The sequence below is a fragment of the Nicotiana tomentosiformis genome, chromosome 3, assembly GCF_000390325.3.
Source record: "Nicotiana tomentosiformis chromosome 3, ASM39032v3, whole genome shotgun sequence".
NCBI classification, from domain to species: domain Eukaryota; kingdom Viridiplantae; phylum Streptophyta; class Magnoliopsida; order Solanales; family Solanaceae; genus Nicotiana; species Nicotiana tomentosiformis.
The window spans coordinates 39911676-39933014 of NC_090814.1; the positions used below are offsets into that span (position 1 = coordinate 39911676).

A 21339-nucleotide genomic window follows, 5' to 3' on the forward strand; every position below is an offset into this window, starting at 1 on the left:
TTTATGGTTCCAACTCATTTGAGCATTTTATCAAACACTAGGTGTGCATTAAGGTTTCAAGACCCTCCTATGGTGGATCCCTTCATCCCACTACCCAAGGTTTACCCAAATGAGCTCAGTAATATTTCCACTACCCTTGATGGTACATGCATGCATAATGAACAACTCCCATACCCAAGAATTGCTTATTTCATTACCTATTTCCAATTAAATCCCGGAATTAAGGGCTAGGGAGTAGAATCTTACCTCTAGGATGAAGACCTAGCGAGTTTTTCTTGTGAATTATTCAACTTTGAGCAAGAGTCAATGAACAATAACCTTAGGAATTTCCCCTCTCACTCTAGACCACTCCCCCATCTCTAAATATCAGTTAGGACCAGACAAAGTAACCCACAAGTTGTTTTTATGAAAATGGGATCGAGTCAAATTTTCCAAACTTAAACTCTACGAAGCCGGGTCTGCGGTCGCAGACCGGACCGAAAAAGTGAAGTATGAGTACGGAAGTGAAGTATGAGTACAACCAACCTCATGTACTCAATAAGTAACAAACCTAACCTTAGGATGAAAGTAGAGACGAGCTTGGACAACGGTCATAGTCCAATACCAACAGATAAGAAAAACTCATAACAATATTATAAAAGCAGTACAAGTAATAACTCAAAGATATGATGCTCAATTTGTTCACAGTTACGAAAAACCGGCATGTTTTTCAGGTATAACAGTAAAACCCAAATATTTCACCAAAATAACAAATATGTGAGTATATCAGAAAACTGTGCTTTTTCCCAAAAACTTTCAACAACAGATAGGATGTTTCATTATCAAATGGCATGAGGAAAACACATCTCTATGCCTACATGTCAATGTGCATGTGAAGTCATGAATGTCACAATACCGTACAACATGAGGAAATGCATCTTTATGCCTACGTGCGAAGTATACATGTCAAGTGCAATGCACCACAGTGATAAACTCATGTGCTCATGCTCTCGGAGAAGTCAAACTCACTCAGCACGCTCAATCACTCAGTCCTCCCTGTCACTCAATCCTCCCAATCACTCAGCACTCGCGCTCGACACTCACACTCGGCACTCGCGCTCAGTAGGTACCTGCGCTCACTGGTGGTATGTCAGACTCCGGAGGGTCGGATCCAGCCCAAGTGCTAATATGAGCCAATCATGGAATGAATCAATAAAGCCTGTTGCGTCGGGCAGCCCGGTCCCATAAATATCACTCATAATCAGGCCCTCGGCATCACCCACTCATCATCCTCTCCAGTCTCTCGGCCTCACAAATCTCATGCCAATCAACCCAAACAATGATAATAGGAAGTGAGACAAATGATAATAGAGACTAAGATATGATATAAAACGAATGAGTATGACTGAGTATGTAATTGCAATTTAAGAAAATAACTCAATAGCATAAATGACCTCAGTGGGTACCAACAGGATAAGCATATAGCCTAGACATGGTTTCTAACATGGATCACAGCTCAATTACTCTAGCATGTAGAAATTTCATGTATAGAAGCAAGATTAGGTCACTACACAATAGTACAGACTCAATCGAGTCATAATTCACACGGTGCACACCCATACACCCGTCACCTAACATGTGTGTCACCTCAACACCAAACACACAACACGTATATTCAGGGTTTCATACCCTCAGCACCAAGTTTAGAAGTGTTACTTACCTCGAACAAGCCGAATCCAATATTGAGCAAGTCAAATAATACTCTGGAAATGCCATCCCATGCATACCGACCTCTGAACGGATAAAAATGATCCAAAAGAAACTCAAGGACATCAAATAATGGCAAAGGAAACAAATCCAATCGATAAAGGTCGAATCTTTAATCAAAAGCCCAAAGTCAACTAAATAGTCAAACCCGGGCCCGCACCATGAAACCTGACAAAACTCACAAAATATGACAACACATTCAATTACGAGTCCAACCATACTAGTTTCACTCAAATCCGACTATGAATCGATGTTCAAAACTCAAAAATTCACTTTATAAAACATTAGACAAAAACTCCCAATTTCTCTTTTGAAATCATCAACCAATTGCCAAAAATGAAGAGAAATTCATGAAATATAGTCAAACCCGAGTAGAGAGCATTTACCCTAATTCATATGGTAAAATTTGACTCAAAATTGCTTCAATCCGAGCTCCATAGATCCAAATATGAAAAAATGGTCGAAACCTTCGAAATAGAGTACTTATAAGCACTGACCAAGCGAACCCTTCGCGAACCTAATGCCTAGAAATGCCACACAGCGTGAACGCGGACCACGTCTCGCAGATGGGAAGAAGAGTGCGCGAGCTCCTAGCTCCCCATCGCGAACGCGACCACCCCAAATGCGAACGCGTAGCTCAAGTCCCACATAAACCGCGAACACGACTCAACAATCACAAACACGAAGAGGTAAAATAGCCTAGTCCAATTTCTTATTCGCGGTCGCGATAGCTCCCACATGAATACGATTCACTGCAGACATCAGTAAAACCAACAATTCAAAAAGACAGAAAATGGTCCGAAAGCGATCTGAAACTCACCAAACCACTCGGGACCCCGTCCGAACATACAAACATGTCCCATAATATAACACGGACCTACTCGAGGCCTCGAATCTCGCATAACAACACCAAATCCATGAATCGCACCTCAAATCAAACTTAAATGAACCTTTGAACTTTGAACTTTGAACTTTGCACTTTGAACTTTCAACTTCCAAAAGCCCTGCCAAAACATATCATATAAAACTGAAATGAAGTCAAATTTTGCACACAAATCCCAAATGAAATAACGAAGCTATTCCAATTCCCGAAACCATAATCCGAACCTGATATCATCAAAGTCAACTCCCGGTCAACTCATGAATATTTCAAACCTTCAAATTTCCAACTTTCGCCAATAAGTGCTGAAACCTTCTAGAAATATCCAAATACAAATCCGGACATACGCCCAAGTCTAAGATCACCATCCAGACCTAGCTGAACCATTAAAACTCCGATCCGGGATCAAATACTCAAAAGTCAAAGTTGGTCAACTCTTCCAACTTAATGTTTTAAACATGATATTCATTCTTCCAACTAATTTTGAAACACCTGCAAACCAAAACCAATGATTCACACAAGTCATTATACCTCATATCAAGCTACTCAAGACTTCAAATAACTGAACGGAATACAATTGCTCAAAATGACCGATTGGGTCGTTACATTAATTGAAGTTGAAGTTATTCAAAATCATTAATCTGTTTTAGTTGAAGTTGTTCTTTAATGGGGTGTTGTTCATTGTTGAGTTACTTTCCCCGTCCATTTGTTGTCATTGAGATTTTGTACATGCGTGTTTGAGCCGTGGGCTATGTGATGTGGTGAAATTGGTATTGCTGTTGTTAAGAGGTTGTGGCCTATAGGCACTTGTGATACGAGTTGATATATCGTGTTGTTCTGATATTAGCATATGTGAATTTGTTGTGTGGATTGATTGTTGTTATTCAGAGCATAAGGGTGGCATCTCACTGTTGATGATTGTGCGGAGCGATACGGGTGGCTATTGTATTATTGTCAGAGCGGAGTGATACGGGTGGCTATCAGAGTGATTCGGGTGTATTATTCAACAAGCTACTCGATGTCTTTGATATTACTTTTTGACTTAGATTGTATTAGTACAGTCGCACAAGCATACACCGTAGCATGCCGTTTACACCGGTTCAGGAGTATGAAACTTGACATCTATTGATCATGTCCATTTACTCTTGTATTATCTGCTTTCATTGTGATATTGAGCATGTGACCACGCCATGCATATTGTGATATTGAGCATGTGACCACGCCAGGCGGATTGTGATATTGCGCCTGTGACAACGCCGAGCAGAATGTGATATTGATTCTGTGACCATGACGGGCAGATTGAGATATTGGCACGTGAATTTTCCGTGCGGTTGTGATTAATAATGTGGGCACAAGGTGCCGTGAGCATATGATCTGTGGTTTGAGACTCATGACTTGTGTTTATGAGATGAGGCATCTCGGAGTAATTCTGTTGTGAAACTTGTCTTAGAACGGTTTAAGTATTCGGCTATCGTTGTTTTTCCTTAATTGGCGTCATTGGTATTTAACAGTGTTCTAATTACTTTACTATTTTTATCACATGTTTATCCCTTGTTGCCATTTATTGATTCTTGCTTCCTTTATTAGCTTTATACTTATAAACTGCATAGGTTTTAAAACTAGTAGGTGTCTTGACTTGTACCTTGTCACTACTCTACCGAGGTTAGTTTTGATACTTATTGGGTACCGACCATGGTGTACTTATACTACACTTCTGCATATTTTTGTGCAGATCTAGGTATTGGAGATATCAGACTCAGGTAGAGTAGATTTTTAATTGCGAGGATTCAAGGTAGAGCTGCTTGCTCGTCGCAGTCCCTTAGAGTCCTTTTCCCTTTTTATTGTACTGTTAAATCATTATCCGAACAATATTATATTTTGAGTTATTTCTATGTATTCATTTAGAGTTCGTGACTCTGTATTACCTAGTCTTGGGAGGTTGTTGTGATTATTGTTGCGTAGGCTTGTTTCACCTGCGCACAATCCTTTGCATGTGCGATGCACTAGTACCAGTAGTGCTAAATAACTCCCAAATGGTCTGAAACCATACGGAAATACACCCGAATCCTCCGAGCCCCCATCCAATCATACTAACAAGTCCATATACCTAATTCAAACTTATTCAAAGGCTCGGAACTCATTTGAAACCTCCCGGCCACAAATCATATATGCATTTCAATCAAACACCACGCAACGAACCTGCTCGCGCAATCAAAATACCGAAAAGATGTCGTTTTGACCCGATATTAACCATGGTCAAACTCAAAATCTTTAACATAACTAGTCTCTCAACCAATGATCTTTGAACACTATTACATCACAAAACAACATCACAACTCAATTATTCAACCTGCGCAAGTAACAGTCACTCCAGTCGCAACCTCATTTAAATAATTAAGTGCAGCACATGAAGTACCAACCTAAGACAGTAGATCTCACAAAAACTATTAAATTGTCAATGAGTTAATACCCGAAATGAGTTGGCCTTCTTTGTTGCTACCAGTAGATGGACGACAGATTGGTTGCAAAGTTGTTTGCTGTGCAGATGAAGTTTCTACTGATGAATTATCCCCCAATGCCGCTAGAATAATGTTAGCATCAATATCAATTCCTGAACGCTGAAGTCGTGCAAGCACATCTACAACAACTTCTTGATGGATAGTTGCCTTTTATTCCACAATTCTTTCCTCCATTCTTTGTATCTTCTCCTCCAATTTTTGTATAGAATTTGAAGTATTTGAAGAGGGTTCAAAACATCCTGCTTCTCTCAAAAAAGCATATCTACATGAATAGAAAAAAAAACAAAAAAAATGAAAGAGTGTCTGAGAACGAAAAGAAAAGAGTAGCAGCAACAAAAGGAGGCAAATCGAGCAGATCCTTCTTCTTAACAGCCGCAACTACTTCTTTTTCCCCAAGCAAAAATACCATTTATTTCCTATAAAGCAGCCACAACTTTAGCCATGTAAAACTCCCTTAACTCACCCAAAAATAGATTAGAAACTCCATAAACAAATCAGCAAAATGCTCCACTAAAATGCAGCTGAAAAAACTGCTAAAAATGCAGCAAAATAGATACAAAAATCACCTTTATTAACACCAATCTTCAGGCTTTTCTTCCTGATAAACCTGTAACAACTTTAGCCATGTAAATCTCACTTAAACCACCCAAAAACAACTTAGAAATTATAAAAAGAACAGCAAAAACCTCCATTAAAATGCAACTATAAAGCTGCTAAAAACACAGCAAAACAGCCGCAAAAAACCACCTCTATTAACACCAATCTTCACTTCCAAAGTCCTTCCCAAACCAGCCCAAAAACATGGAAAAATCCAGCCGAGAACTCAGTTGAAAACCATCGCGAACCCCAACTGGAATTAACCCCAAAACAGCTCCAAAACGCAGCCAAAACTCCCTTAAATCGACTCCATAAACAACTTCTCCTTCTCCACCATAAATCTCCTTTAAAACCAGTCAATAAACATGTGAAACCAACTCCAAAATACATCTGAAACTTCCTTTTTCAGTCATGAAAAACTTCTAAAATATTTTGTGGAATACATTTGTGCTCTTTATTGCCATTAGGAAAATTCTCAATAAAAGTTGGGTAGATAAAGCTTCTTTTGTAGTTTGAGGAAATAGGAAAAAAATGTATATGTACAATGCACTTTTCCTTTCATTTCATTTAATTCAATCGACACTAGTAAATACTATCATTTTGTTGATTTTCTCTCGGAGCAAACCAAGTTTCCCCAACACAATTTATTTGACATACCAGGAAATATAACATCTTTAGCCATTAACTTTTGCATTTTGTCATTTGCATAATTTGTTGTAAGCTCTAGTTTGTACAAAAAATAAAACTTTTTGTACTCCAATACAAGATAGGGGAATGATAAGTTACCGTGGAAGGTGTCATAACCCCATTTTCCCTCCGTAGGATGTCGTGATGGAACATAGTCACCTAAGACTAGGTAAGCTTAACACTTTGCGGAATAAATGAATAATAAACCGAACTCCAATCTCAACACATGATATATAAATATAAGACTACAAATCAATAATTACAACTCCCAAAACCCGGTAGAAATAAGTCACAAGCTTCTAAGAGAAAATACTAAGTGTCTCTATACATCAAGTCTAAAGAGAATAAGGGAAATAACATAATAAGGATAGAGGGGGACTCCGAGGTCTGCGGACGCTGGCAGATATACCTTGAAGTCTCCACGTACAGTCCAGCTCACTAGTATTTGGCTTGGTAGGAAGAACCTCGATCTGCACAAAAAGATGTGCAGAGTGTAGTATGAGTACGCCACAACGATACCCAGTAAGTGCCAAACCTAACCTCGGTAGAGTAGTGACGAGGTCAGGTCAAGGCCCTACTGGTTTTAAAAGAAAAATAAGGCAATAATATTTGAAATGACTGAAAATTTAAACGACGAGAGACTTTAGAAAATAACAACTTAGCAATTAGAGGTAAACAACTGGGGCGCTCCCGAGGTACCGCCTAGTAGTCCCAAATGTAAATATGCAAGACAGGGGAATCTCCCGAGGTACCGCCTCGTAGTCCCAAAATAAATATGCAAGACAGGGGGGATCTCCCAAGGTACCGCCTCGTAGTCCCAAAGTAAATATGCAAGACAGGGAGATCTCCCGAGTAAACGCCTCGTAGTCGCAAAATAAATATGCAGTAGAGGGGAATATCCCGAGGAACCGCCTCGTAGTACCAAAGTAAATATGCAGTACAGGAGGATCTCCTGAGGAACCGCCTCGTAGTCCCCAAGTAAATATGCAACAGATAATCGAAGGAATAACGAATTTTTCAAGAAATCTTACAGTTAAAGATTTAATTCAAATCAATGGAAGCAGGTAATTCAACTAAGCATATTGTACAAGTTGTAAGTAAGAGTTAAGGCACGTAGACATGCGATACTAGGCTAAACATGATCACTACATATGCTAAGGCAACTTTAGTTAAGGAATTTAAAAGAAGACAACTCGGCATGTATCCAAATTTCCACAATTAGCCCGTGTACGCACTAGTCATCTCGCGTACACGGCGCTCACACATCACAAATTGTTACAACAGCACCAAATCGTAAAGGGATTTTCCCCACACAAAGTTAGACAAGTCACTTACCTCAATTCTCGCCCAATCAATCGATAAGGATGTCTTTCCCTCGATTTTCCGACTCAGAATAGCCCAAATCTAGCCAAAAGCAATTACATAACATGAATACAACTACAAGAAATTACTTTAAATCATAAGTCTACGACTTTAGCAAAGAATCGAAAAACCGCCCCAAAAGGTCGACCCGAGCCCATGTCTCGGAATCGGGTAAAAGTCACAAAATACGAATACCCATTCGATATCGAGTTCACCCATACCAAAGTTACCAAAATCCGACACCAAGTCGCTATTCAAAACCCCAAATGTAACTCTCCAAATCCCTAGCCTCCAACTCCCAAATTCTACCTTAAACACACACAATCTAGGTGGGAAAATCAATGGGAAAACAAGGTTATTGATCAAAAATAAGTACAAGAGACTTACCTCAAGAAATCCCTCGACAATGCTCTCAAAGATCGCCAAAACCCGAGCTCAAAATGTCCAAAATGATAAAAATCACGAAACCCTTTGGTTTTAAACACTGCCCAGGGGTTCCACTTCTGCGGTCCACTAAGTCACACCTGTGGCACCGCTTGTGCGGAAAACACAAATGCTTATGCGGTTTGCTTCGCTTCTGCGATGAGAGGTCCGCTTCTGCGGACACGCTTTTGCAGTCACTTATTCGCTTCTGCGACACTGGCTACCCTTCCTTCACTCCATATCTGCGGAGCCTTGCTCGCACCTGCGGGCTCGCAGATGCGGAAGCCTTCACGCACCTGCGACACAGCCCCAGGCCAAGCCCCAAATCCGCTTCTGTGCCTTGCCAACCGCACCTGCGGTTGCGCACCTACGAGAATAGTTCCGCAGGTGCGATTGCACCAGAAGGCAGAATATCCCAGCTTTTTTCTTAAGTTCAAATTTGATCCGTTAACCATACGGAATCCACCCGAGGACCCCGGGACCTTAATCAAACGTACTAACAAGTCCTAAAATATCATACGGACTAAGACGAGCCTTGAGATCACATCAAACAACGCTAAAACTACGAATTGCACATCGATTCAAGCCTAATGAACTTTAAAACTTCAAACTTCTACATCCGACGCTGAAACCTATCAAATCAAGTCCGATTGACCTCAAATTTTGCACACAAGCGATAATTGATATTATGTACCTACTCTAACTTCTGGAATCGGAATCCAACCCCGATATCAAAAAGTCCACTCCCGGTCAAATTTTCCAACTTTCGCCAATTGACGCAAATATTACCTACGGACCTCCAATTCAAAATCTGAACACACTCCTAAGACCAAAATCACCCTACAGAGCTATTGGAATAGTCGAAACTCCATTTCAGAGTCGTCTTCATACAAATCCAACTACGGTCAATTCCTACGACTTAAACTTCCATTTTAGTGACTATGTGTCCCATTTCACTCTGAAACCTAAAACAAATTCTCCCGGTATGTCACAAAACCAAAAAATGAATATAGAGGGAGCAATAAATAGGGGTTCGGGGCTAGTACTCTCAAAATGATCGGTCGGATCGTTAAATAAGGCTGAAAGCACATTGAGCACATGGTATGCAACTTTGATAGTTATACTTTAGGAGTTGGTTAGTGTCAAAAGAATATGAAGATTGAGATCATACCATGTACAAAATCACATTATGAATAGGAAAAAAGCTCTAGTGAATTCCTTTTTGACTTCAAAATTCTAAAAGAAGAAAAAGTTCAAAAAAAAGAAGAAGATTTGACAGCAAGTTAAATTGCAACTCAATCTCTTCCTTTGTTGATCTTCATTCTTCATATATATGAGTCTGAAAGTACTACATAATTGCAATTGAATGGAAAAATCAACCAATTGTTCTCTAAAATTTTGTGATTCTTCTACCATGAAAAGAACAAAAACCTTAGCAAAAGTAAAACAAAGTTTAAGTTCAACCAAGTTTCTTGGGAGAAGCAACAAAGTTCTACGATATGAAGATCCATACAACTCAAAACACACTTACACATGGGATGATAAGCATGTGTGTACACACTTCCAATTTGTCACTATTTTTAGTAACACGTTTCCAAAATGTCACAGTTAGAAGTGACAAATAAAGTAATAACTAAGAAACTACGATACACTATTAGTGAAAATAGTAAAAGGATGTTTCACCGGTAATCATCTCCTGAAGACTCATCCCAAATGTATATGTATCAACCAGAAAACTAAAATAATGATAAAATAATGAAAACTAAATGAAATAACATAGTTAAACTAAATAAAATAATCATCCAACTATTATCACTATTACCCAACCCATGAATATCCTATATAACATAGTCAAATCACCAAAGTTAATATTCAAGCTTAGCTAAGTTACACCTCAATACTATATTATTATTACTAAAAAAAATATAGCATATTGGTTTCTGAAAGAATAAAGTTTTGAACTTTTTAGTGAACAACTAAAAGTTCACAGAAAATGACACAAGCAACCATAAATTTCCTTTACTTCACAACGAGAACAACACATTAAGATCCACATTGACATACATATTCCATTTGTGTTATAACCAAATAGTCAGCTAGTTCTTCAAGAACTAATATTTTCTTAGCGATCTTGAGCATTTATCTATTAATTAAATCAAGAGAAGTATTGAACTTTAAGTAGAAACTAAAAATTACAAATTCAACGAAAGAAAGGACAATGAGAGAGACAAAGAATTTAAAAAATCAAGGAGTTAGCAGTATAGTACCTTCGAGATAGTCTTGAATCCAAAACGGTGCAAATGGCCATCAGGTACAAAATACCCTTAGCTGCAAATTCTTGCACTATTGGTTGTGCCCTTTTGATATCCAAAAGCCTTAGCACAAATTCTATAGCTTCTGTTTCCACTGCTGCTTATGATGTTGTACACAAAAATATAAAAACAATTACAAGTTAGGAACCAAGACTTTCAATTTACCATACTTTTTGTGGAATTTGGATTATTAATCTTCAGAAAAGAGTTACCAAGTTACAAAGTAGTACTAAATTTGTTTAGGAAGTTAAATGTCTGAATAATTGGATAGTATCCATAACCAAGTTTATTTGGAGTTAATCCAATCTAACTCTTAGCAGTACCCCTAGTACGAAATAAGTGAAGTATTAGTTTTCTGTCTGATGCAAAAGAAATGATCCTACCAACAGATAAAAAGGACTATTTCAAGCCTCCATGTTCAAATCTGAGAAAAATAAAGTTAGAACCATTAGACATTACCCCACTAGACAAAAATGCCTCGTCTTTTCTCTCTGTCATATACTCATAATAAGTGTAAGATTTTCAATCTTGCAAAGTTTAAAAAATAGTCAAAGCAAACTTCAATTTTGACAAATTTTTAAACCTTCAATAGTATATGCAATATGCAATTCTAATTTCTATTTCTAGACCACTAATGACATATTCCATTTCCAACAAAAAACTACTCTTTTGCTTTTTTCTAATGAAGATATGATATAGGCACAAATTAGATAATTCAAAGACTAAAAATAGTACAACTCTCCAATGAACTAGAATTGATGATGTCTTATTTCTTTAACCATGAATGAAACAAATCACTCCCAGAATTTAAGGTCACTAAAGCTAAATATTCGTCAATATCTCTTCTCCATAATAGATTAACGTATAAAGAGAACAGAGCATCTAGATTGCATTAAGGCATACATATGAATATTTGCAAATTGAGATACATTCAAGAAAAAAATAGAATTTGAGTAACTACTGCTAATGGGACGGCATTTCGTCGAACAGTAGATGTGCATGGCATATTGAGTAAGCATAATTTTAGCGTACAACCAAGCAAACAACTCACTCACAAAAAAACTAGGTATTTCAAAATTATTTTACCCACATAATAAATTTGGTACACAATAGGCAAAGATAACCCAGTAAGTCTAATCACTGCTTAGATGAGATAAAATTGAACAAATTAAAACCCCCAAAACTCCCAAAAGAAAACTGCAGTAAATATGAAAATCACTAAACCGAAAGTAAATAAAGGTGAAATGGGTTTGGCTTTGCTTGATAATAGACCTAGTTATGAAAGAAAACAATAAGTTCTTAGGGAGCTCAGATCGGCGACCTTCACCGGCAAGATGGGACCTAACTGTAGAAGAAAAAGGTGTGTTCTTTAGAAGTCCAGATCTACCACCTCCATAGGCAAATTAGACCTCCACACGGTTACTTCAAAATGATGGATTCTTTTTTAGGAGTGTATATCAATGTGGTATGTTTTGGATTCAACTATCGATTTGGATTGATTGGCAACAAAAGTTCTCAGAGAACTACTTTATCTTTCTTGGGGCTTAAAAATATTAGCGATTAAAAAGGAAAAAGAACTCACACAAAAGTTTAGGATTGAACAAAAAATAAAAGGGAAAAATTAAGGAGGGAATCTGAACCGTCCCAATAGATTTTATTTTTTATAACCATCCCCACAAATAGACCTATTACGACAGTTTTGAAAACCGTAACAATAAAAAAAACTATTGGAACGGTTCTAACACTACTACAACGGTTTAGTAACGAAAATGTCCCAATAGGATCCATATCCTACTGCAAAGGTTATAACCGTTGCAAAAGACCATCTATAGCAACAAGTTATATTAACTGTTGCAAACAAACTGTTCTCATAGGCCCAATTTCTAGTAGTGACTCTTTCAAGCTTCCAAATTGAGAATTACTCTTCCAAATCAATCGCAACCTTCTCGAAAGTCAAAAATAGTCATAATACATCATGTGAAGCTACTCAAGGTCTCAAACCGCCAAAAAATGATAAAGCTCAAAATGATCGGTCGAGTTGTTTCAACTGGCTAGAAGGAAAACTCTTTATAGAAGCCTCCTAAGAATCATACAACCTCAAACCTTCTCGTAGGAGATAATCCACCCGCTTGACCCAAAATTGACATCTTCATATGATCTCACCACGGTCACCACCATTATGCAATCCATTAGACTTCCCGAGTCGGCACTCCTTAACAAGATATAAGAATCTACTTCATTCCACAAATGAACCACTGAATTATATCCCAGCATGTCCATATCTGTCACGACCCAACTCCCATCGGAGCCGCTACGTCCCTTAACTCTACTTGCTAGGTAAGCCAACAATTTGGTGATAACAACAAATTTGATAAAATGGCATTTAATAAACTCAACAACAGAAATATCATGAAATAACTATGAAACAATAGTAATACCAGTACAACCATCCCAATGATCTAGTGTCAACGAATACATGAGCAATACTGAATGTCAAAATACAAGACCAAATCCTCTATACAATTGTCTGAACAATAGAACAGTAACAATAGAAGTAAATGAAAGAGAACTTCAAGGTCTTCGGATGACATAGCAGCTACCTCGTAGTCTCCCAAAAGCTGGTACCAACACAACTCTAGCAATCACCGCCTCCGGAAGTAACTGGATATGCACACAAAGTATAGAGTATAGTATGAGTACAACCGACCCCATGTACTAAATAAGTAATAAAGCTAACCTTGGGCTAAAAGTAGTGACGAGCTTAGAAGAAACAGTCAGTGACCATTATCAATAACTAGTAACAACTCAGGATATAAAGGAAACAATATAAATAAATAACTCAACGATATCATGTTTAGCTCTCCCACATTACAGGAATTTAGACATGCTTTCCAAGTATAGCAGTTAAAGCTCAACACGGATAAAATATTTTATTTACCAGCTAGCATAAGGAAAGTACATTTCTATGCCTACATGTCAAATGTACATGTCAACTCTATATTATCACAGTGAAATCATAAAAAATAACCACACTTAGCACGCTCACGGTGCCTGACACAAGGCCCCTCACCATCACAGACAACTACACTCAGCACTATACGGGTGCCTGGCATAAATGCCCCTTACCAAAGCACGTGTATATATATATCAATGTGCATGCGCTCACTGAACATATCAGACTTCGGAGGGGCGAATTCTGGCCCAAGCGCTAATCAAAATCACATAGACCAATAGTGGGCCTAGTGCACGCTTCGTCCCAAATCAAAGATACACCTAGCTCAATATAAGCCTGGCGTATGAGTCACCTCAAATCAATACCACATCGGCTCTATGGCCCAAGCTCAATCATCAACCTCTCAAGTCTCAGTTAACCACAACTCATAATACTCAATTCAACAGTGCTACACATATGAGGCATCAACAATGTGTAAAAAATCAAATGAGAAAGTACTGAGACGTAGATATCATTCACGGATATAGCATCATAATTGAGAGTATGTGTACAATTAAGGCAAATAGCTAAGAAATAGCAAGAATATCCCTATCATGTCTTAAACAAATAGAACATAGCCTAGACATGATTTCTAACATGAATCAAAACTCAAATAATCATATAGGTTTAGAAAACACAGATATATTAAAGCACGAAAGTAAAACAAGTCTGATAATAGTCTAAAGTCTACTCGGATCATGAATACTCTAGTGCACACATGCACACCCGTCACCTAGCATGTGAGTCACCCCAACACATCTCATATAACATAGTTCCCAGGATTAATTACCCTCAAATCCTAGTTTAGATATGTTACTTACCTCAAAACACGCAATTCAATACTCTAGAAAACTATTCCTACGCGAATGTATCGACCCGACCGACGTTTTGAGCATTTGTATTTTGTTCGATGGTTCGAGGGCATGAGTAGCTTTGTATGATTTATTATGACTTGTATTTATCGTCGGTTGTGGTTTTTGGGTGATTCAGAATTGATTAGGGAGAATGATTCTCATTTTAGAAGCTTTAAGTTGGAAGAGTTGACCAAGCTTGACTTTTGTGTATTTGATCCCGGATCGGAGTTTTGATGGTTACGTTAGGTCCGGATGGTGATTTTGGACTTGGGCGTATGCCTAGATTTTCATTTAGGTGTTCCTAAAAGGTTTCGGTACTATTTGGCAAAAATTGACAATTTGAAGCTTTGGAAAGTTCATAGGTTTGACCAGGAGTTGACTTCGACATTATCGGGTTCGGATTGTTGTTCCGGGAGTTGGACTAGGTTCGAACGATGATTGATATTGATCAATGATTCGTGGTCTTGATGTCATTATGTGTGATTTGAGGCCTCGAGTAGGTCCGTAATATGTTTTGAAACTTGTTAGTATGTTCGAACGGGGTCCCGAAAGGGCTTGGGTGAGTTTCGGGGTGGTTTCGGACCATCTCTAAGCCCTTTTTAGTTTCTGAATTTTTTCCACAGGGATGTGCATCATGATCGCGGATATTGGGTCGCGTTCGCAAGAGCAAATTGTTGTTTGGGCGTTGTGAATCGCGATCACGGAAGCCATTCTTGCGATCGCGTAGAGGAATTTCTGATGTCACAAGACTAACTTTGGAAGCTTATATCTTGCAATCTATAAGGAATATTGAATGATCCAAAAATGAAAGTTGTAGTCCTTTGTGTTTAATTTTCATAAACTAAAACCGTTTATCATTTCGAGTTTTGTAAAAAATCCTATGACCACTATACTGGAGGCTATGTAGAAGAGTTGGGCAAGCTTGTTGGAATTTGTTCATCGCGATCTCGGGGACATCGCCGCGATCGCGAAGGGTAAAAAATTAGCTGGAACTTGTTTGAAGCACGATTGCAAGGTTAGAGACCACGATCACGATGAAGGACCATGGGCAGCGCATTAAAACATCCAATTTCAAGATTTTGAGTTCATTTTCTCCACTTTTTGAGTTCTTGGAGAACAAGTAATGCGATTTTGGAGGAGATAAACAACCAATTCATGAGGGTAAGTAATTTTATCTTTGTTTGATTATATATTTTGTTTTTTCATTGATTATTACACCTAAATCAAGGATTTAAAGAGAAGAAATTGGGGTTTTTTTGACTTGAACTTAACCGAATGAATTTTTGGGGGTTTTGAACAAGAAATTGAGGTCGGATTTGGATGAAACATATATGGTTAGTTGTATTTGAATGAGTTATCAGAAGTTGTGAGTTTTGTCGGGTTTTGATATGCGGGCCCGGGTTAACTTTTTTGTTGACTTTGAGTATTTGATTAAAGGTTCGACCTTTATCGCCTGGGTTTGTTTCTTAAGGCATTATTTGATGTTTTGAGTTGCTTTTGGCTAGTTTCGAGCCATTCAAAGGTTGATTTGCGTGGTTTGGAATTTCTAGAGTATCGGTTGGTTTGCTCAGTATTTGATTTGACTTGCGTGAGGTAAGTATCTTATATAAACATTGTTAAGGCACTAGTTGCCTGAATTATTTGTGATAGCTACGGTCTATGGGTGCGCATATATGTGGGGTTTGAGCCCATGCACGAGCACCAGGGTATTTATCCATTCTCAGGGTAGTGGTTAGGCTATGATATGCCTAGAATTGACTGATAAGCTTTAAGCTATGATTTTTTTCATATTTGTAACATTGAACTATTTGAGCCATGTTTGAGGTTACGAAGAGGATAATTCCCTGAATAAACTTGGTAATTGCTTATTTTGTGATAAAATTTCCGATTTGAGCTATGATATCACACTTTGCACATGCCTACACTTTATCATGTTATTATACAAGTCCAGTGCATGAAATCTGATATTTATTCATTATATACATATGTTCTTATATACTTGCTTCTGTGTGATATGATTTGGACTGGATCCTTGTGACCACGGCGGGCGGATTGTGATGTTATGCTTGTGACCCTGCTGGGCGGATTGTGCTGTTATGCCTGTGACCACGCCGGACGACTTGTTTTGTTGTGTATGTGACCAAGTCGTTCGGATTGTTTTGTTATACTTGTGACCACGTCGGGCGGATTGTGTTGTTATGCCTGTGACCACACTGGGAAGATTGTTTTGTTATGCCTTTGACCACGCCGTGCTGATTGTGGTGTTATTCCTATGAACGCCGGGAGGATTATGATATTGTTCATGTGACCACGCTGGGCGGATTGTGATTTTTTCACGTGAGTTGTCCGTGCGGATTGATATTATTAGCATGTGAGTTGTCCGTACGGATCCATATATTGATATTATAGCGTGTGAATTATCCATGCAACACGTGGGTTTTCCGTGCAGATTGATATTATTAGCATGTGAGTTGACCGTGCTGCATGTGGATATGGAGGCATCCCTTTAAGGCCACCCTCTCATGTTTCTCTCTTGATGGTGTACACACGAATTGTGAGAAACTGGTGGGTTTCTGGTTGATGTAAGTCTTGGGAGAGCTGGTTACTAATATTTGGATCGGGTTGCACACCGTAACATGCCTTATTGGCTCATCGTTATTTAGATTGGGTTGCGTGCCGCAACGGGTTGATATTTGGTGATTGCATTTCATTTTTACTTGCAATGTTCTTGATTGTTTACCTGATTTACTTGCATATCTTCCTTATACGTTGGATAGTTGACTGAACAAAACACTTTAAAAAAAAGAATTGTGAGCATCAATGTGGTTTTACCTAAGATTTCCCGATTTAATCATATATCTATTCCACACTTGTTGAAATTATGAATTGTACAGGTGATAGCGAGTATCACTTATAATTTTTGCTTCAAATACCTCGCCGAGGTTAGTTATGATATTTATTGAGTACATGGGGTCGGTTGTACTCATACTATACTTCTGCACCTTACGTGTAGATCTTGGGCTGATGTTGCTGTATATGGCGGGAGCCGGCATTGGAAGCGTACCTTATTTCTGGACATAGCTACCACTTGTTCTTGGTAGTTTAAATTTGAGTTTTGTTTATCTATATTTCAATTAGATGTTGTAAATATTATTTCATACTAGTCTTGTAAATCTAAAGTCTTAGTGGCTCATGACTTGTACTATCAATCCTTGGGGAGTTGTATAAATTCAGTTATTTTACTTTTTGACTCTTATCATTATCTTTAAATTATGTTACTGTTATTTGGCTTACCTACCGGGTTGTGTTAGGTATCATCACGACTAGTCGGATTTTGGGTCGTCAAGTTGGTATCACAACTATAGGTTCATAGGTTCTACGAGTCATGAGCAAGTATCCAGTAGAGTCTTGGGAATCGGTATGATGACGTCCATACCTCTCTTCGAGAGGCTACATGGCATCTAGGATAAACTTCCCTTATTTCCTTCTTTATCGTGCGGTATTGATTCAGCTTGAAGCGTATATCTTTGATTTCATTCTATCAACTCGTGTGTTATGTTAGCACTCGGTATCAGCTGTGCATCTATGGCTTGTCATTCCATGGATGGGGTGCGAGATGTGTTTTTTGTGTTTTCGTGATAGGCCATTCTGGAGGACTTGAGGCTGGGTTTTGACCGTAGCTTGGGCTCGGTGGTTTCAGTTGCATGAGCATGTGCTTTCGGACTTATATGTCCGGTAGTGTCCCTGGGAGTGGGATTTATGGCTCGCAGAGTGGTTGGATAGCTATATAATGAGTATGATGTGACTGTGGGATGTGTTCAAACGGCTTTGATGAGACGGGAAGGGTTGCTCGAAGTGCAAAAAGGACTATTGGGTGCTTGATTTCTGTCTCGATGTGTTGCACTGTCTCTAGTTATGAGCATGTTGAGGGATCTTTCATGTTGTTTAGTTATGGGACGAAATAGATTCGTATGTCTTGTTGACGAGTTCAGACTTGGGAAGATTAAGTGATTTTGTAGTAGTTGTTACCGTGAAAGGGCATAGATTGATTGTAGTTTGAGGCTAAGTAGGTGGGTCATCTCCTGTAGAACGTTCTGAGGTTGTGTGATACTTATGATGTTTGGGTGGGGAGTTTCTTTCTAACAATGGGTTACATATGTTACAACTTGAGTTTGGATCGCTTGAGGAAGTTGACTTGACTATCACAAGATTGAATGTGCATTTAGCAGAAGATTTGAGGTATTTTTTGATTTGTGATACATGAGTTCATGAAGGATTTCATTTAATTGCAGTGCAGAATTATAGTAGTAAGGGAAAGGGTATTGTGGATTACCGGATGTTGTGATCTATGGCTTTGAGCCAAAGTGGGGGAGTATGCTATCGATAAATGGATTGCATGGTTATGTGTTAAATTAGTTTTGGCCTAATACATGCTCGTGGATCGGTTATGAATTGAAGAGGTTGATTTTGAGGGTGACTTGAGTAAGGAAATTTCTGGATGCATGATTTATTACACCTTAGGGATATACGAAAGTCTTGGAATGGTTTAGGTTGCTCTTCGTGATGAATGTAAAGTACTAAGAAAAGGGAGTAACTCGGTTGCGTTAAGGTAGGGTTATTTCTTTGGGTGTTGGTGTGCTAATAGGGCACAAGTCGTTCGGCTCATTTGGGCGGTGCATTTGAGATTAGAATAGGGTGTATGACTCTCAAGAATGATTCTAATGAGTTCAAGATTCATACGTGGCATTTGAGGATTTACCCCGAATTTGTATATGACTAAGATCTGAGATTTGCATTGGATAGTGTGCAGACTCGTGGTATTTCTATATCATTATGGATTCTACATTTCATTATCAGAAAGGTAAAAGGAACAACTTTAAATTCACATAAGGTCTCTTCAGAGTGGGTATCTCGGATGTGGTATTTTGAGTGCTTAAAAGGGAATACGGTAGCTTATGGACTTTAGGACGATGTGGTTTTATGCCAGGATCTCTTGTGGTGACCTTTGGTTGAGGATCGTGGTGTTCTGGCAAGGAGAAATGTTAACTTGAAGGCAGATCGGAAGGAATCTGATTAAATAGATCAGCTTGGTAGTGGTTTAGATCGTTATGGTAATGGGAATGGTCGGTTCTTTTGGTTCTTATGATCTGGTGAGGCTTTACCGGTATTTCATGGCAATATTCTTGACTATTGGCGACCTGGGTGAGTTGGTTGAGTTAGAGGAATTCAGTGTTGAAGGCTTGGTTATGTGCAAATATATTTCAAAGTGTTATTATTGATTTATGCCATGACTTGAGATGGATATTTTCTACCGGCATGAGGAGTATGTTGTGTATTATGATTTTCTCATGGATGGGATCTAGTGGAAAGTTTCTATCTAATTATGTATGAATTCTGCTAATAAATCAGAGACGATAAAGGGGTTATCATATTTTTCTATGGTGGTATGACAGATGCGGTACATCATGTGGGATTTAGATTTTCATGTATAAGTTTGCGGTTCAGATTCGAAAAGAAGGTCATTAGTTTTAGACCTCACAATTTCAATGTTTAGAAAAATGCTGGTACTATTTGATATCACCGTAGGTGAGTGCATTTCAAAAGGCACACTATGTTTTGACTTACGAATGTTTCATTGGTATTGCGGTACTCGCTTGGTTGATCGACTGCTGATGCTCAGATCCTTCTATGTGGCATGGAAGGATTATGGAAGTAATTATCATAAGATGATTGTGCATGAGAGGTGTGTCGTCATTTGAGTGATCGAGTCAAGATCAGATGTGGAGATTATTTTTTGTATTCTCGTGATTTGGAGATCGGGAGTCTCAGAGGCAGATTGTTTCTTGGTCGCAGACTTTGCATATATGGCCAAAGTTATCCAGTTGGGAGTATGTGTTATGGTTAGGTTATTGTGTACTTTTGGAGGGTTATTTATCTATTTGAGGATTTTCGGAGTTGATTCGGGGGCCCATTTGTAGGCCAAATGAGGATGTGTATTCTATACCGGGTCGGGTTTGTTGACTCAGCACTACTATTGTTTAGGGGTGTGTCATTTGGTTAGAGTTGAGTTTGTTCTCATTATGATATGTTTTATGTGTTACTCTTCTATGCTACGATGGGTTGTGATCAGTTAGGTATTTGCACACATGATGCGTTCTGTCTGGGTCTTGTGGCAAAAATTGAGTGAGATGGTTCTTGTGTCGTTGAATGGTTGATTACGCCTTGGTTATGGTCTTTCCGGGTTGTGGTATATTGTGTTATTTGTTTCTCCATGGTTATGATCATGCACTTTGTGTATTTGATGTTGATTTGTGTATGGTTGTTGATTTTGAACATTATGACTCGAGGTATTTCATGTGGACCAATGTTTTAATTGGGTCACGCATTGCAGGTGGAGTTATGCTGGGTTATGATACTTTGGGTTGATTTCTTGTGTCTTGATTCTCCTTATGTGATGGGTTTACATCATTGTGCTCATGGTGGTACCTGTTGAGCTTGCGGGATGATTCGCCCATTTGAGTCATTTTCCATATTTGAGTACATTTGGGTTGTTGCTTATTGGTGCACTGATTGCACGATTTGTGGCTTTAGGCTGTACTAGTGTAGCATGTCAGTAGAGCAACTATAATTGATGGGATGAGGTCATTGGACCTGGAATGGGTGCTATTAGATTTGATTATGGTATATTTGGAAGGTTAATGTCACTAATCGATTTATAATCTGGCTATGGTTTTTGTCGGACGAGAGTGAGCTCCATGACTTATTGATCTGATGAGTTGTTATGAGTTTCTGCATGTTTCATTCACCATTGGCAGTGTACGAAGGTTTGGAACAAGGTTTTAGTTGATACGAGGTTTGTTACCTTTACTGGGTTTGTTTTTGGGACACTTTTGTAGTCAGAAGTTATCGCTATGAGTATTTGAGTTATGTGGTATATCATGTGATTACATCTTTGGTTATGGTTATG

The 21339-nt window shown here is 38.5% G+C and overlaps 1 long non-coding RNA gene across 2 annotated transcripts; it reads right to left on the reverse strand.

Annotated features, from left to right (window-relative positions):
- Positions 1 to 6611: 6611 nt before the first annotated feature.
- On the reverse strand, positions 6612 to 12408 carry LOC108943513 (uncharacterized). Of its 2 annotated transcripts, XR_011414683.1 has the most exons (3): positions 10482 to 12330; positions 7765 to 7833; positions 6612 to 6899 (listed from the first exon to the last, which is right to left on the reverse strand). It is a non-coding gene; the product is annotated as an uncharacterized lncRNA (long non-coding RNA). The 2 variants fall into 2 exon arrangements; XR_011414682.1 differs by lacking the exon at positions 7765 to 7833 and having other exon boundaries at positions 10482 to 12408.
- Between the last annotated feature and the right edge of the window lie 8931 nt (positions 12409 to 21339).